This window comes from Pelodiscus sinensis, chromosome 3, assembly GCF_052426305.1.
Source record: "Pelodiscus sinensis isolate ZL-2025 chromosome 3, ASM5242630v1, whole genome shotgun sequence".
Taxonomy (NCBI): Eukaryota; Metazoa; Chordata; order Testudines; family Trionychidae; genus Pelodiscus; species Pelodiscus sinensis.
In genome coordinates, this window is record NC_143054.1 from 184,812,570 (window position 1) to 184,830,531 (window position 17,962).

The window sequence follows — 17,962 nt, forward strand, 5'->3', positions numbered from 1 at the left end:
CATTTCATAAGGATGACGGTTTTTGCACCAACACATACACAATTCGTTTAACAAATCTCTTTCCTCATGAAGGTATTCAGTTAAAACAGTTTCACTGTTTTAGAAAATAGATTAGCAAATAAAAATATCTCTATTCTTTGGGGGTGAAATTCACTCCCATACAAAGGGCCCATGAAGAGCTGTATGCACGACTCAGACCTCAATTAATTTGGATTTAAGCAATATTTCATTTTTTTCTAGTAGAGACTTTCTCTTAGTAGTGACTTGAAAGTTTAAGGTGGGATTTTCAATGCCATTGGTTTAAATATGCTGCCATTTGAAGATAATAGTAAAATCGGAGTAAAACCTATATTGAGCAGTCTTGAAAATCCCACTAGTCTTGTTTAATCAGTTCATTCCTTGGTCATATATTCCCATGAAAGGTCTTCCCTTCATGTATAGATTTTGTTTTTATGAATGGAAAATGCAGAGTTTTAAAATTAATTCTATTCTTTTATCAAATAACTTTTATTAACATTCATTGTATATGTCAGGAAAATTTTCTCCTGTTTTGCTCCTTTATAAGCCTAATTGTGTAGTGCTATAGAAGCTTCAAAATGTAAAGTCTTCTTTGTTGCTTGGCATTTAGCAACTGTCCTTATCTCCATCGCAAAACTAAATTGAGGCTAGTGAAACAGACAGCAAAATGAAGGCCAGATTCTGACACCCTTATTCATACTGAGAGTATGCCTATTCTGCAATTAAACACCCAATAGTGGCCTATGTCATCAGACTTGGACTCATGTGGTTTGGGTTAAAGCACTATTTAATTATGGTGTCAGTATTCCAGATTGGGTGCAGCCTGATCTATAGGACCTCCCATCTCATAGGGTCCTAGAGCCCCCTCTCCCTCCCATGCCAAACAGCCCTGAGAGCCTGTGTCAGCTTGCACAGGCCAGCTTTGGCCATTTAGCTGCAATGTAGACACATCCTTTGTAGAATCTTGTATCTTACAGGATCTGAATATCAGCGGTACTGCTTAAGTATGATACTACTCTTTGTGAATGAGGGTATCAGTCCTAATATGTATTTATGGAAAATAAAATCTCTTAGGATATATTTTATACAGGTGTGTGACGGGCCGGCCCCGTCACTCACGCCGCGTCCAGGAGCAAGCGGGAAACGGCGGCGGAGGATGCCGAGGAGAGTGCGGAGGCCACAGGAGAGGTCGACGGACCGTGGTGGAGGCGGGTGAGCGGAGGACCCGGACAGCGTCTCCCTATCCCCCCAGACAAGAGGGGGCATGCTGAGAACCGCGGCAGAGAGCCCGAGCCAGGACTGGCTAGACCCCAGGCCACAGAAGAGCAACCGGGTGACGCGAGACCACGGGAGGGACACCCTGACCTGGGCCGAGTCAACGGACTGGTGAGAGCTGGACTGGAGGGAGCCCCGAGACGGGGACCTCGGGGGGGGGGGGCACAGGGGTTAAGTACGAGGGTCCTGGTCATAGCGGGGCTTGACCCCATTATAAGAGAACCCTACTACACCCTATAGGCCAAGAGCAAAAGGGGTCAGGGGTAGTGGGGAGCCCCTCCGTGAACTGAATGCGGGCTCCCTTACCCCACAATCCTACGGGGCTAAATGGGCAGCCAATTGCTGCAGTAGTTGAGTTTGTTGCTGATGATTTTGGTGCTGCTGCTCTGCCAACCAGTCTAACACTTGCTTTGCCTCCATTTCCCCTTTTTGCACGATCTATCACTCGCGCTCCCCTGTGCCGGGGTGGGGGATCATGCTCACATTCTCCACCATCTGTCACGGGGGAACCACCCCCCCCGCCCATTTAGCCCCGTAGGATTGTGGGGTAAGGGAGCCCGCGTTCAGTTCACGGAGGGGCTCCCCGCTGCCCCTGACCCTCCTCAGTGTCCTCCGCCGCCGTTTCCCGCTTGCGGGCGTGCTCCCCCCCAGTTGTGCCGGTGTCGCACTTAAAAGCGGCTCCCGGCTTGCCGCGCATGCGCGGCAATGCAGCCAGCGCTTCCTCGGCTCTTCGCTCGCCATGCGAGCTGCCTGTGCTCCTGGACGTGGCGCGAGTGACGGGGCCGGCCCGTCACAAGGTGCTATCAAATGTCTAGCTTTAATTCTTTGCTCAACATAATAAGGGCTACATCTAATGTGAGGTACAACCCAGTTGATCTCACATTAGAGGAGAAGAATGTGGCCCTACATGTCATTAGTACTATATATGTGTAATAATAATTGTTGTTTATCAATCACCTTTAAACAACTTGTTTATAGAAGCAAATTGGGTACACGCGTATAGGAAAGAAAAAAGCAAACTGGTTGTGAAAACTGGCAGAGAGCTATTTTGTATAACATTCAAATGCATCTGACGAAGTGGGTCTTTGCCCACGAAAGCTTATGCTCCTACACTTCAGTTAGTCTATAAGGTGCCACAGGACTCCTCGTCGCTTTTGCAGATTCAGACTAACACGGCTACCCCTCTGATATTCAAATGTTTGATTATTTGGCTTTAGAAAAAATATATTTTAAATATTATTTCACAGTAGCACATTGTAAAGACAATAGTCAAATTTACCAGTTTTCATGTGTAAGATTATCTGGAATCAATAGCACCAAATCAGAATAGTGATGCTCTATAGCTATAAACTTCTTTACAAGCAGTACAGAAAATGTGGCTTCTTGGTTTTTTTTGTTTTGTTTTTTATCAGGGGGAGAGCCCCTCCTGGCCCTCTCCCCGTATAGTTTTGATAGTTCAGGTTAAATAACCTTTTCTTTCTGTAACTGAAACCATTTTTTTCCCAAAGGATGAATTATGTTTTGTAATATTTCTAGTTAAAAGGAAATAATGTGGTAAGAATAGAAGAGCTTGTGTCTGTGTGTAATATATATACACACACTTATATACAAATAGGAAAGGTTTTTTTTTTCTGGCATAGAAGTGTGTGCCACACATTTTTAGTAGAAGAACTATCCTGGATCAAGCATCAAATAAATTGGAATGGTAAAGACCCAAACTGCTTATAAAAATGAAGCAATTTTGAACACCCTTTTAGGGTCGAGTTTTCAAATCAGAATGGAATATCCATTGCATTAACATCTGAAAAATTATCCTTAAAATAAATTTATTTATTTAATTTATTGTACAGGCAGTCCCCGGGTTACATGGATCCGACTTACATCGGATCCCTACTTACAAACGGGGTGAGGCAACCCCACACTAGCTGCTTCCCCCCAGCAGACAAGGGAGACGCGAAGCTAGCGCCTGCCCCCTCAGCAGACCAGGGAGACGCAGAGCGGCTTTTCTTAGCAGACACCTCAGCTTGAGAATAAAGGACAGAGGGAAGTGAGGTGTGGGAGAATAAAACTGAGCTCTGGAGAAATGTTTGGCTAGAGTTTCCCCTACAATATGTACCAGTTCCGACTTACATACAAATTCAACTTAAGAACAAACCTTCAGTCCCTATCTTGTACGTAACCCGGGGACTGCCTGTAATTAGTTATACATATCAGCATAGTATAGATTCTGAATTCTATAGATATGTTGCAAAATGCACTTCATTGGTATATATTTAAAGGAAAGTGGAAGGAAATCAATATTTACTAGCAGAATATTTAACAGTTTATACTTACTTACACAGGTCAAGGAATTTAGACCTATTTTGAAAGTCACTGGATATTTTGAAAAATACTCTTTGCATTACTGCCAGGTTAGTTGTATAATAACTCTAAAGAAAGCAGCCATAATGTATGAACCAGGAGGAAGATGCCCCAGAAAAATATTAATCCCATTTAGTAACAGAAATATTATTAAAACAGCTACAAGGCCTCATTGTGGCGAATGCCACTATGTTAAATGATTTTAATTTTCCATTCTGTGTGGCCCTGGTCAGGGACTTCATTAAGCTGGGTGGGTCTGTATTCAGGGTGGTGAATACTATTAAATTTATAGCCGCAACAAAATCTGAATTTGGCACATTGAAGTATATGCTCTTTTTTAATGTACAGTGTATTTTCCCCAAGCTACCATTATAGATTTAGATATCACACATGTTATGACTCTCATATTTATTTTGCGACATCCGATTATAATCTGATATCAAACAGCCTGCAATTTCAATATAATCCTATGTTAGTGGAATTCATGTTCTTTAAGGAAGTAAATGACTTGTCAGGATTACATTGTGGATTCTTCTGGAAACCGATTCAGAATCTAAACTGATAGCTGTGTTTTAGTGATCACTGAATTAGTTTATCATGGGAACAGGTTTTAAAAATGTGGTAAATGCTCACAGGCATATGGTTTTGAGGAACACTATTTTATGACAGTTTATATGAAGTAAGTATCAAGAACTAATACATTACCCTGGGTTTGATAAGATTGAAAAGGCAGATGCCAGCAGACTTTTCTGAATTTAGATTCTCTGTACGGGTGGCACTTGGGGGAAAGATTTGATGTGATGAGAAGAGAGAGAGGGAAAATCTAGGCTGGGGGGTCTCAGGTTTGGTGGATTTGAGAGAATTTGTGTCTGTCTGTCTGTATATCTGGCTGTCCATCTGTCTGTGAGTCTGTTTGTTCAAGGCCTCCTCCTAAACAGTAAGAGGTAGGACCACCAAATTTGGTATGCAGCTTCCTCTTAAAGCAAGGTAAGGGTTTGGTTGTGCCAGGACAATGAGATGTGCCTGGAATGTGATTGTTTCTCATAAAACAGAAAGGGAGGAGTCTGCTAGCAGGGATTGTTATACAGTATAAAGACAGAGGGGGAAAGCAAGGTGCCAAAGATGAGGACCAGGACAGCTATAACCCTTTTGGGGAAGCAAGGGGCAAGGGTGAAGAAAGGGACAGCTATTGACTATATATTTCAGATAATTTGTCTGTGTGTCTGTCTCACAGATGTGGGACATGCACCCCTCCCACAGCTGTGCTCACTGCAGCAGCCATGGACAGATGCTTCTCACTGGCCCCAAGCTGCTGTGGTGAGAAAGGGTTGGGGTTGTCCTCTCTCCCTAAGGCAGCCTGTACACCTCATTCCCAGCCCCAAACCATTTCAATTAAGAACCCAAGCAACTTAGGGTAAATCCTCCAGTTACAAAATATTTTAGACAAAACATGACCTTTTTGTTAAAGGAAATAGTATAAAGTTGTAACCTTTGCCCACAGAACTGGTATAGGCACCATCAAACAGATTTAAAAAGTCAGAACATCTGAAGAACTGTGAAGCAGATGAACTTCAGAGTAGTGAGCATGGAAGCCTCATTAGCATTTGGAGTTACCTATGGGTGGCTCGGAATTGTGTGAGGGAGACAAAAATAGATGGAGTCTCGAATGTGGATTGGGGTGAAATTGAGGAACTGGAAGAGCTGAAGCAGTTCAGATTTTGAAGAACAAAGTACCTAGAGCAGTATCTGAGTTTCCTTTGTGAGTGGGCCTCCAAGCTAACAGAGATAGTATGCCAATAAATATCGTTAAAGTTGCTAAGTCCCTTTGCAAAATATGAAGTCACCATTTTTGAGAGTGCACACCGAAAATCAGATGCAAATATTTAAGTGAAGATAATTAACCATGGGAGCAGATTAGTAAGGTATGTGATAAATTCTCCATCACTAGAGTCTTTAAATCATCGGCTACAAAATGTTGGACTAAATATGGAATCACCTATAGCTATATAGGATCGTATAGGTCAGGACTACCTGTTCGTTTGCGGCCCGTGGTGCAGTTTGTGTTTATGCAGAGCACACTATGCAGCCCATGGGTGGGAGCCAAAACAAAAAAAATCAATATAATGGTCTTCTGTTGATATGTATTTTAGTTGTTTAATTCCTGGATTGTCATTGCTCATTAAAAGTGCTGCCATCTGGATGTAATTTGGGAAATAGTACATTTCATTAATATCAGCAGAAATGACTTAAATGGGCCTGTGTGTTGTGTAATCTTGCCTTAATCTTTGTATCCATGCCGGTCAGTGTGAAAGAAGCTATTTGCATATATTTGCACATATATTTGCATGTATATGCAAACACACTTAAGTTGCAGCCCTCAGCATGTGCTGTGAGGTATCATAGTGGCCCCCGGGGCTTCCAAAGTTGAGTTGCCCTGGTATAGGTGCTCTATAATACAACAGGACATTTTGGTAATCGCTTTTGGGTCAAGGATATTAACAACACATCCAGAAAGAACCTCTTGTTACCCTTTGTGGGAAATCATAATTGAAGGTCTTGGTATGAGCCTGTACAGGTAAGTTTCAAAAAAACTTATACCATGTACCAATCTTTGTATCTTACAAAGATATACCCATCATTAGCTTATGTTCTAACAACAGCACAGTTAAGACTGAATGTAGCTGAACTGGATTATTTTAATTTTATCATTAAGGCAAGATTGAAATTGATGCTGGATGAAGGATGCCTTTCGATATACAGAAATTCAAAAGAGATTGCATAGGAAACATATTACAAGGTAGATGCGGTAAATGAAATTAATACAGCAATGAGAGCATAAATTAGAGGATATCTACACTACAAAATTAGGCCAAATTTATTGAAATCTACATTTAACATTTGATTTTATAATGTCAAAGGTGCATGTCCTCACCATGCATATTTGGTTGGTGGAGAGCATCATGACTACCATGGCTATCATTGCTTCACAGAATGATGCACTGTGGGTAGCCTTCCCACAGTTCCTGCTGCCCATCTGAATTCTGGGTTAGGCTCTCAAAGCCTGATGGGACAAAAACATCATTGTGGGCAGTTTTGGGTACAAGTAGTCAGCCTCTCATCATGCACTTATCTCCATCATCCCTCCCTCCATCCCTGAAAGCAATGGAAAACATTCATTTAATGCCTTTTTACTGAGTTATCCATGCAGAAGCCACATCACAACAATCATGGATCCTGCTCAGCTGGGCATTCCTTTTACTAGCATTGCAAACTCCTTGCTCATTATCCTAAAGTGTGTCCAAAGCCTAGCGAAGACCTGCCTGCAGAAGAAAGAACATGAGGATCCACATGTAAAGACATACAGGAACCCATGGAATCAAGCAATTGGCATATGCTGGCAGCGGTCAAGCATGCTGACACAGTGGAATATCGATTCTCGTTCCGGGAAACAAGCATAGACTGGTGGGATCGCATAGTTATGTAGCTATGGGGTAAGGACCAGTGGCTGCAAAACTTTCTCATGTTTGAATGAGACCTGGCTGTTGAGAAGGAACTGGCAATAGCCCTGTGGAAGCTTCCAACACCAGGCTGCTACTGGTGAGTCAGGAATCAATTTGAAGTCAGTAACTCTACAGTCGGGGTTGCTGTGATCCAAGTGTCCAGGACAATCGGTATACTTCCTCTTGGAAGGCTAGAGACTCTGGGAAACATGCAGGACACAGCAGATGATTTTGCTGCAATGGGGTTCCCTAATTATGGTAAGTGCTGGTGGATCACAAGAACTGTTTCACTGGCATCAATATGGAATGGTCGGGGAAAAGCGCCTGACGCACATAACTACAGGAACTCTGGTCTCTTCAGAAAGCTACAAGATGGAACTTCCATCCCATATGGGAAAATTACTATTGGTGATGTTGAAATGCCAATAGCGATCCTTGGAAACCCAGCCTACACCTTGCTTGCATGGCTTATGAAGCCACACACAGGCAACCTTGACAGCAGTAAGGAGCAATTCAGCTACAGGAAGAATGGCAGCAAAATGTGACTTTTTTCAGTTTTAAGACTTTCCACAGTCTGTAGAGAGCACAATTATCCAGCCACCTCCTGGGAGAGGTGAATCTGTAGAGAAAACATCCAGTGTGAGGTAAATAATTTTCTATCCTTAGTCTGGAGGGTTTCTTTTTCTTTTTCTTTTAGTGAGCACAAATCATGCAGAAAATTGTGCCAGATTACTTATGGCTTTATGACTATATCTCCCAGGAGACCAAACTGGGAGTTCAATCCCATGATGCTTACCGACTCCAATTTGGATTGAGGTGGCATGGTCAAGGCTCAAAGGCAAGATATTGGAAGAAACTCTTTTCCTTCCTGGCTTTGCTTACTTGTTTGTTTGTAATATAAACAAGAAGATCTAGCTGCAGAGTTACTTTTGCAGTGCTTCATGGGTATTCAAGTGTTTGTGTGACTAGCCTTTTTATCCTGGCTGAGATAAACCAGACCAGAAAAAGTCACATGGTATTACTCAAGGTAAAACCCTTGTAAACTCAGCTATTCCTTCAGCACAATGTGCAGTTTACAACTTCCTGTAGTTTTTCCCACAATGAAGGTAAGGATTTCAGGCTAGCTCTCCTGCTCCTTTTTCCCCTGCCCTGAAAAAATTGCTTGCCAATCCTATTAGACTAATTTAAGACTCTGCTTTAAAGGAAACAGTAGTGAACAGTTTGGCTTTTATTCATGGTAGATTGGCCTCAGCTTGCTTAATCATGTATAACAGGCAGATGTCAAGTTATTGTGTTATTCTTTCCTGAACTTTCGACTCCAAGCACATTTATTTAAGGATTTGAAGACAGTAAAATAATCTGAATATCGTGAGGGAATGATGCACTGTACCAGAGTTATATATACAATATTATCCTATTGAGTTTATCATATATACATAAGGAAGCAAAAAAGTTATTTTAATCCTGGGAGATTGGAGAGGGACCACTTCAAAACTTTTATGTACTGCAAAATTCTCCAGGAATTTGGTTTTTATTCTTAATACTGAATATTCAGAATATTTCATAAAATTTGTAATGAAGAATAGGTTCTTTCTCATGGTGTGAAGAGAGAAGTGGGAACCAGAAACTTGAGTTCTAGTGCTCTCTTTCACATTGACTCTTTGTAGGCTTTTAGCAAGTTACAACCTTTTTTACTCAATTTCACCGTTTGTAAAATGGGGGTGTTATGATATTTAGATCCTGATTCAGCAAAGTACAGAGGAATGTGATTAAGATTAAGCATGTGCTTAATTGCTATTACTGAAGTAAGGCCTGATTACATTGTATTTGTCCCCCTGCATTTACACTGAATTCAATGAAAAGTCTGGATACACGAAGAAAGCAAGATCAAAACCAACATTTGCCATGTGCTCCAGAGACAAAGAGTAGTCTTCATGGTTTAGTATGATTTTATCTACATCCTATCCTGGAAAATGATCCCTTACTCTCACAAGCCTTGGGACAGGCCAATCCTCACTTAAAGACAACCCCTAACCTCAGATAAATTCTTTTCAGTAACCACGCAACACACCTCCATCACTCATTCAGGAACCCACCCCTGCAATCAACTCTTGTGTCACCTCTGTCCACCCATCTATATGAACGACATTATCACAGGACCTAACCACATGAACCACCACATCCGAGGCTCATATAATTCACCAATCTGATCTATGCCCTCAAGTGCCGGCAATCCCTTCCTCCATGTATATTGGCCAAACTGGGCAGTCTCTACGACAAAGGATTAATGGACACAAATCAGATATTTGAAAAGGTAACACACAAAATGTTCCCCAACAGGTTGCTAACATTTCTGGACACTCACTAATGGATCTCAAAGTTACCATATTATTGCAAGACAATTTAAAAAACCAGCTTGAAAGGGAAGTGGTTGAACTTAATTTCATTTACAAGTTTGACACCTGCAATAGAGGTCTAAACAAGGAGCTTGTGTGGATGGCCCATGATATTCCACATCCTCGTTACATACAAAAACCAAGCACAGGGTACATCAGAGCATTTAGTTCTCACAATGATCAGCTTCATTTAGCATAGACACTCTTACACTTCGCCCCCCCCTTTCCCCTTCCTTTTCTTTCTCTTCCGCACTCCCCCCAATCCTAACTCTTTCTCTGCTATTTATTTGGAAACTGGACCTCTTAACTCCATTCATCTGAAGAAGTGGGTTGTGCCCACGAAAACTCATGATACCATCTACATTTTATTAGTCTCTAAGGTGCTGCGAGACTATTGGTTATTTTTTAAGTTTTTTCAGTTGCAGACTAACACTGCTATCCCTCTGGAACTATGTAGTTAAAGGTTAGTTACTGGCCTTGATTACAGTATATGATTTAAAAAACCTGATCAAAATTATTACTTAGGCCATCATAGTCATAAAGTTGATTGTGATTGTGATGGGCTATCCAGATGGTGGTTGAACTAGACAATAAGTTACATCATATCTTGATTAAAAACCATGTTTTCCCATAAAATTAATTTTTCCCCAGGTAATTTAACTATATATATATTTAAAAAAGGAGTTACATCTACATAAGTGATTGATTTAGAACTAATTAAATGGATTTAAAATGGCATGGGGACAAGGAATGGATGGCAACTACAGAAAAAAACCCATTCAGAAGGGAGAAGTAGTAACTGAGTTGCCAAAAGAGTCAGGTTAGATACCTTTTATTGCCCTTAGAGAGGGAATCATTATAGAAGTGACTAAATTAGTTGGGGACAGTATTTAAAAAATAAGAAACAAAATTATTCCACAGTAAGCAGTATATAGAAAACTGGGTTACTCAAAGGTGTGAAATATTTGCTGTAGGATGATAGAAGGCAAAGGTCACCAGGCAATGGCATGCACAGTATTTATAGTCTCAGAGGGGTAGCAATGTTAGTCGGTAACTTTTAAAAATGACAAGTAGTCCTGTGGCACCTTGGAGACTAACCAGATGTATTTTGGTTACTCTAAGGTGCCACAGGGCTACTCGTTGTTTCTAATATTTATAGTATTGAGAGATGTGCCACCCTTACTCAAGTGGGCCCTTACTGCAGAGCTAGGTTAGTTGACATAAATGGAGCCACTTGCAGTGTAAATTGCAGAGTAATATACTATTCAATGTATGAGGAAGGGTGGCACAATCCAACCCATGATGAGCACAAAAGGAAGGGTTTGTGAAAGGTTGACTTAATCAATGTAATTTATATATAAGATTTAAGATCAGAAAGGTCTGCAAACTGACTCCCACAGCAGCTCAGTTATTATGTGTCACCCTCTACAATTGCTACTGTTCAGTAGCTCATGCTTTTATGTAATTGTAACCTTTCTTCGTTTTCACAAATATTGACTACTCTGTTTTTTGGCGATACTTGCCTTACATGATCTTGTATTGTATATTTTTACCTTTGTATAAGCCTGTTTTCGCCAGAAGTCTTTTTCCCTGTGTTTTTATACCAAAAGTAATAAAAAATGTAGGGGTACAATCTAGGCTGTTTCCACCCAACAGTTAGCGATACTAGGTTAGACTCACTGATACATGCCAACTGTTTTGTGATGTGCTAGACAGACAAAGTTGGCATTAAACCTTTGGGATTTTAACAGGTTCATTAAGCTGGGTTTAAGGCTGTTTTGCATCACCACAGCAGCTGAAGTGAAGTGGGGAATCTGGGAAAAAAATCGAACAAGCCTGAAGTCGTGACGAACTTGTGACCTTGGAAAAAGGCTACAGTAGAGATTAAGTTCTTTAGAGCAAGCACTGTTGTTGTTGTATGTTTGTACAGCACGTAGCACAATGAAGACTAGACAGGACCACATTGCAAATGTTACATAAAGATTGTAATGGAGAAAGGATCTTTATGCCTCTGTGGATGTCACAATAAGTAATAGTCTAGTGTCACCACAGCCAAACAGTATCCTTTGTTTCCAAGCGATCACTGGAGTTGGTAACGCACCTCTTCAAAATGATTGAGGGGTAGCCATGTCAGTCTGTAACTGAAAAATCTTTAAAAAAAAAAAACCCCAAGGAATAGTTCTGCAGCACCTTAGAGATGAACAAAAAATGTAAATGGTATCATGAGCTTTGCTGGGTACAACCCACTTCTTCAGATATACCAGCTAGGGATTAGATTTGTCAGTCTGCACCCACGCTACTTGTGGATACCTTCCTTTTGTCTCCTCTCACCTCAGTCTTTGTGTTGCAGTCACCGGTTTCCCAAACTGTATTTTTCTGCCTGTGCTCATGTTTTGTACAGATGTAGAAAGCAAGTAAGTAAATCTTCTACATGTAACAATGCTGTTCTCTTTGCCAGCAGGTCAGGATCGCATTACAAATTTCCTATTCATGTAGTAAGTGCTGATGGGGTGCCTGGGGTTCACTCTGGAACTATAGGATCACTGTACCCCTTTAACTCTCCAGCCTGAGCTGAGTCTCCCAGTGCTATGCCAGTGACAAGCAGCAAGCCCCTCCAAGTCACTCAGCTAGTTGTACGTGGAGATACATACTTAGTGAAACAGCATGAATGTTCTCAGTCACTCATGAATGATACAGAGAGCGGTGCCAACCAATTGCCCCAGGTCTCAACCTTGCACCCCCCAAATATATTGTCTTATGCTTCTCAAGACTCCCTTGGTCAGTGCAAGCTCATTAATTAGTTGGCTACTTTTCCAATAAAAATGGACAGGCCCCAGCCTTTGGAATCTGAGCTGAGATTTCCCCAAGCAGTTCAACCACATCTACACTGGTTTAGGTAACATATCAAAACAGATTTATGAACTACAGAAAGATAAACTTTAAGTGATTGTAAGTAGCAGGCAGAGAGAGCAGAGGTGGTTATAGAAGAAATGAGAATAAACTCCCAATCTAAATCCTACAGACTAAGCAAGATTTGAATCAAGCAGTCTCTCAACTTAATAGAGGTTACAGGATTTATAGTTCTCAACACACAGGCTGGATTCTTTCCCGCACCTGGGATCACTCACCCCAGTTCAAAGTCTTTATCTTCCAGGTGATCTTCCTGGTGTTGAGACAGGGGAGGAGAGAAGCCAAGTGATGATGTCACTGTCTCTCCTTTATAGTTGCTTCCAGCTCTTACAAAGATCCTCGCTGTGTGATGTGGGGGTTGGTCAGCCCCCCTGGCCTACGTGCTCCTCTGAGGGGTCTCCGGGACAGCAGGTTCTGCTTGATGGGCCATCAACTTCAGTGTGGCCAGTGATAGTTGCTCCTTTGCTGCTGTTGAAAGGCCAGCTGTAGGAGTTCCCAGCCTCGTAATATATTTCCGTAACCCACACAGCAGGACTTCAGAAACTTCACATCTGAAAAAGTGGTCTGGGTCCGTGGCAACATGGGGGCTGGCAGCAGCACCACTGGCCCCCCTCCTTTCCATCCTGTCCTGCTTCAGAGGGATGGGGGCCTAGGTGGTGTGAGGGCCAGCAGCACTGCTACCTGCCTTGCCCTGCTCCACCTTGCCAGCTCCCATCCCTGTGTCACTTGGGAAAGGAGGGGGCAGGGAGTTGCAGAAAGGCATAGGAAAGGCTTGGGGCAGAATGAGGTGGGGAGGGGTGAGCAGAGGCTTCAGGGAAGAGGCAGGGTGGGGACAGAGCCTGAATCATGGCAGGATGTTGGAGGGTTGTCCCAGGCCTCCAGGGAAGGCCCTGCTCATAGGGCATGCATTGTACAAAACATTATGATAATCATAAGAGAATGATGAATAATATGGGGGGCTCCAGGATGCTGCTTTGAGTTACAGACTGTCACAGAGGTCAAATAATATGTTAATTATGATCCACTACTTCATTGGTCCAATATAAAATACACCAATGTTGTACAAAGAAAGGCTGCTCAAAGCGATTGGATTGGATTTTGCGACCGTGCTGTTTTATAAATTTTAGGAAATGCACGGCATCAAACAAACTATTGGAAAAGCAGCCGTGTGACTAATCCCAGTAACACCAATTCTGAGTATTCCCAGCAAACTTTGGGAAAGAGACATCAGTGTTCCACTTGCCTCGTGAACACAGTGTGTGGTTTATGCTGTTGTGATCACCAGCAGAAAAAGGGAGGGAATCTGCTGCAGCTAGTCAGTAGCGATTTTGCTGGTGACTTTCAATGGAGACCGGATCAGTCCAACAAGTGGAATGCAAGGCTTGGGACAGGAGCTCTGACTGGGCAACTCTTTGCTCGCATACTCATATGGTCAACTCTAAGCACCCAGGTAACCGTCTTAGTGGAAAAACTTTAAATAAAACTTTTAAAATATGTAATTTGCTTCTCTTCCTTCCACGCCCTCCCCCCACTTAGAGCGCTGCGCTAGTTTGTCTGGGCTCAGCATGGACAAACTGAATGTTTCCTAGACTCCATCCTCACTAGACTTCAACAACAGTAGCCCTTTGGGTAATAGTCTTACCACAACTACAGACAAAAAATGATCATGGGAGTGCAGACTTTTTTTTTTTAATCTTTCAATTAAAAGTAGATCGTTTGAGAAGGAAGCATCCTCTCATAGTGTCAACATCCTAAAATAAGCTCGACTCCTGTATTTTGATTTCAGGTTGCAGGAAAGCCACCGTTCGGAAGTATTGTAGGAAAGATGTGCCCTATCTGTTACATTTTTAGGAAGATAATGGTAAGCATAGAGGAGCATTTCTGCCTCTCTGTTAAAGGTATGCAAGATAATTCCTTGAGGACTCTATTCACACTTGTTTTATCCATGGTCGTTTTTAAGTGTTTCAATCGATGAAGCTTTTCCTACTACTTTATTAATGGGAATCCTCCCTGATCTCAACCACAGAGAAGATTTTCTTGCTATGTAGGCTACTTTCCTTAAAATATTCCCTTTCCTGATATTTCCTTTGCTTAAATAATGTTAGCTGTGTCTTCCTAGGTCTCATACTGGCTTTGAGGGAAAAAGTATTCAAAGTTCTTGTTGGGAGATGAGTTCTTATAGCCCTATAATAGATTTCATGAGTATACACAGTGCAGGCTTTCTTTTTCAGTTATTCCCTTTTGTGTAAGGCTAAAAATCATTGTCATCTAACCTTTTGATTTAGGTCTTTGTCTGATTTGTCCAAAGAAAGAAAGTGGATTATTTATAATCAGAGGCGACTGGGCATTCATCACTGCAGATTGATGCATGTTTTAGAGCACTCACCTTTGAAATATCCAGAATGCAAGCTGCTTGATCCTCTGTGGATTGTAAATTTCTAGAGTTGGGCTTCTTTGATCTTCTTGTCTGTTGAGGAATGCTTTATGATCAGTATCACATTATCTCATCTGTAGTACTGGGGAAATGGGACCCCTTTTCCTGTCTGGTTGCTTTCCTTTATTTTCATACCAATAAAAGGGTTCTTTGACCAGGGTTCATCTTCATAAGCATCTCGAGAATGGCACCTGAACTAAGAAAACTATTTTCCTTTTGTATGCCCAAAACCTCAGACTATCAAACAGCCTGCATGCTTTGAATTTAAGACAGAGCTTACAGTCTAACAGCTTTTTTATCACCTTCCATCAAGCGAAAAAGCCTCCAGGTGGATTAAGCTGTGTATGTAAGAAGCTTAGAAGGTAGCAGGTGTCAAGTCTCAGTAAAGGTCATTCTATTAGGACTATTCTCTTCTCAGACATCGCTTTCCTTGTGGACTTCTATAAGAGTGCCACACAGAGGTTGATTCATGCACTGTGTAGCAGTGTATGTTCTGCTAAATGCAGAGGTGTGCCTGGTGTATTTGCACTGGGGTTAGAGGCTCTTGCCTATCATTAAAAGTGTGTCAGAGTGGAAAGGCCACAGGGGTGGACTGGGAATGGGAACAGATTAGGAGAAGTGTCTTTCAACTCTACCAAATGCATCTATCTTAAAATGTGATGTTTTCCAGATAGGACAAAGATACACACGGGTGACTAGCCACAAAACTTTCCTAACATGACAGTTCCCAGTGTTAAAGACTTTCTGACTGCAGTAGAACAATAATACAGAAATGTAAGATACACCTAGTGTATTAAGACATGCACTGCTCCCAAATCAAAGAAAATGGAGTTGCTAAAAAGCTACATTCGTTGAAAATAACATTGTAATGTCATCTGAGGGAAGCTTTACATTTAAGACTTTTCCTCAGACTTGCTTTTCACCTTACTCTGTGTTCAAATTTTGCAAGCCTCCCTTTCACTGATTTACATCACAAGCTTGCTGGGCTTCACCCATTTGTTTACAGAAATTGGAAAAGAAAGCACACCGAAAATTAAAACTAGTAAAGAAACATTGTGCATGTGTGACAGTGGTCAGGTTGTGGAAGGTGATCACAACCTTCTGGGTTTTTTTCAGTTTTATTGTGACAATATATTTTGAAATTTTGCTCATAATAGGACCAAGGTTTATGTTGTGTGGGATAGAAGAGATTTCTGTCTTGTATTAATACGCAACAATGGAAAAAAACAAATATTGATTCAAAGGGAGGAGGTTGCCTCACTTCTCAAGACATATTTTTAGACATATTTTTAAAATAAAAGCCAGTGGAGAAACATAAAAACCCCAAAAGGCTTATTTGGATTTCTTAAAACCTAAATAATTCCCAGCCACATAAACGATGCAGTAGTTTTTGTGGCTGTCATCTTGTTCTATAGAATCTCATCATTCATCTACGCCCTTTATGGCTCAGAAGCAAGCTTGCAAAATGTGAACTAAATTAAACCAAAGCAGTGTTATCTGCCTGAATTATCTAAGAGCCTAAAATACATATATTTCCCCAGGGGTGGATATAGGGCAGGGCGAACGGGGCGGCCGCCCCGGGCCCCGCGCTTAAAAAAGCCCCGCGCATGCGCTGTGGCGCCACCGCACATGCGCATGGTGTCACGGCGCATGCGCCGTGGCAAAGGGGGGGCCCCCTGGAGTTATGCTGCCCGGGGCCCCGCAAAACGGTCATCTGCCCCTGTATTTCCCCTGTTCATTTCTGCGTTAACTCAGATGTCAAGTGATGGCAAATTGCATCTCAACTGTGTGAAGTAGCAGAATGGCTAGCAAAAACATGCTATCGTGCACTGAAATTGTATAGTATATTAGAAGAAGAATGCAAATGTTGTACCTGTATTTATAAAGAGGCCCTAATGGTGATCTGGGGGATTATGACCAGTAAATCTTATTTTCATAACTGATACATTAGATAAAATCATAATTAAAAATACAGTTGTAAAAACCTAGCTGACCATGATAGAATAACTAGCATGGCTTCTGCAAAAGAAAACCATGCCTCACTATTCTATTGACATTTTTTCATCCAGTCAGTAAAAGAGTGGATAAAGGAGCATCAGTTAACATAGATTATTTGGACTCTCAGCAATTGATGGCACTGGTAGGCTTCAAATTTGCTTCAACATGTAAATATATTGATAACACAAAGTGTTCAAGTGATACCTGTAAAATAACATCAGTAAGGAAACTAAAGTTCAGCATTTCATTTTAATTGTGGCAAATCACAGATTTTTATGTTTTTTTTTTTTTGGAGAATTTTGCCTTTTTTTTTTTTTTTTTTATTAAATCATGGAAACTAGCCTTCCTAGTAAGGGAGGCCAAACAGAATCACATTAGATAAGGTGAAAACATTGTTGAATGCATATACCCATTTATGCTCCAGGGCATAAACCAACCTCTAACTGAGAGGTGCAAGGAAATTTTCTGAGTGAGAGGGTTATACCATAATTGTTCATTACCGGGTTTCTTGTGTTTTCTCTGAAACTTTTGGCATTGGCCACCATCAGAAACAGTTTATTGGGCTAGGGGGAACCACTGCTCTCATCTGGTATTACAATTCCTGTGCTTCCTCCCTATGTGATACAATCACCTGCGGTCAGAATGCACATTAGAGCACGGCCCACAAATAACTTGCTCTCACTATTACTGCTCATGACATTTCAGCAGCTTTATTGGCTCCTACACGTGCTAAATTCCACATTCCCAGTGGGTTTGGTGGTGCCATTTTCCATGTTTCTTATCATCACACTTTTCAGCTTGATCCTACTTGGCAAATGGTAGTGAGCTTGCGAGCTTTGAAAGATTGGCTGGAAAACCGTGAGCTCTGAGGATATTTTTGCTTTTTTGGTTTTAAATATTTTATCTTCCAGTCTGGAATTATTCAGTAGTTTAATGTCTGAGCTGCTCCCTTTGGAAAGAGGTTGGCTGTGAGAGGACTTTTCTGGTGTTCCTTTCTGAAAGGAGACTGTTTTTGTTAAGAGATGGCAGGGGCTACGGGAGGTGCCCTAGTCTTGCAGCATGACTGGTTT

At 41.5% G+C, this 17,962-nt stretch overlaps 1 long non-coding RNA gene across 1 annotated transcript in view; it reads left to right on the forward strand.

The window, feature by feature from the left end:
* Nucleotides 1–525: 525 nt before the first annotated feature.
* Nucleotides 526–17,962, forward strand: part of LOC142828068 (uncharacterized) — a 36,091-nt gene continuing 18,654 nt past the window's right edge. Inside the window, exon 1 of the long non-coding RNA XR_016349287.1 lies at nucleotides 526–1,404. This is a non-coding gene — a long non-coding RNA (uncharacterized LOC142828068). The remainder of the gene's footprint in view (nucleotides 1,405–17,962) is intronic.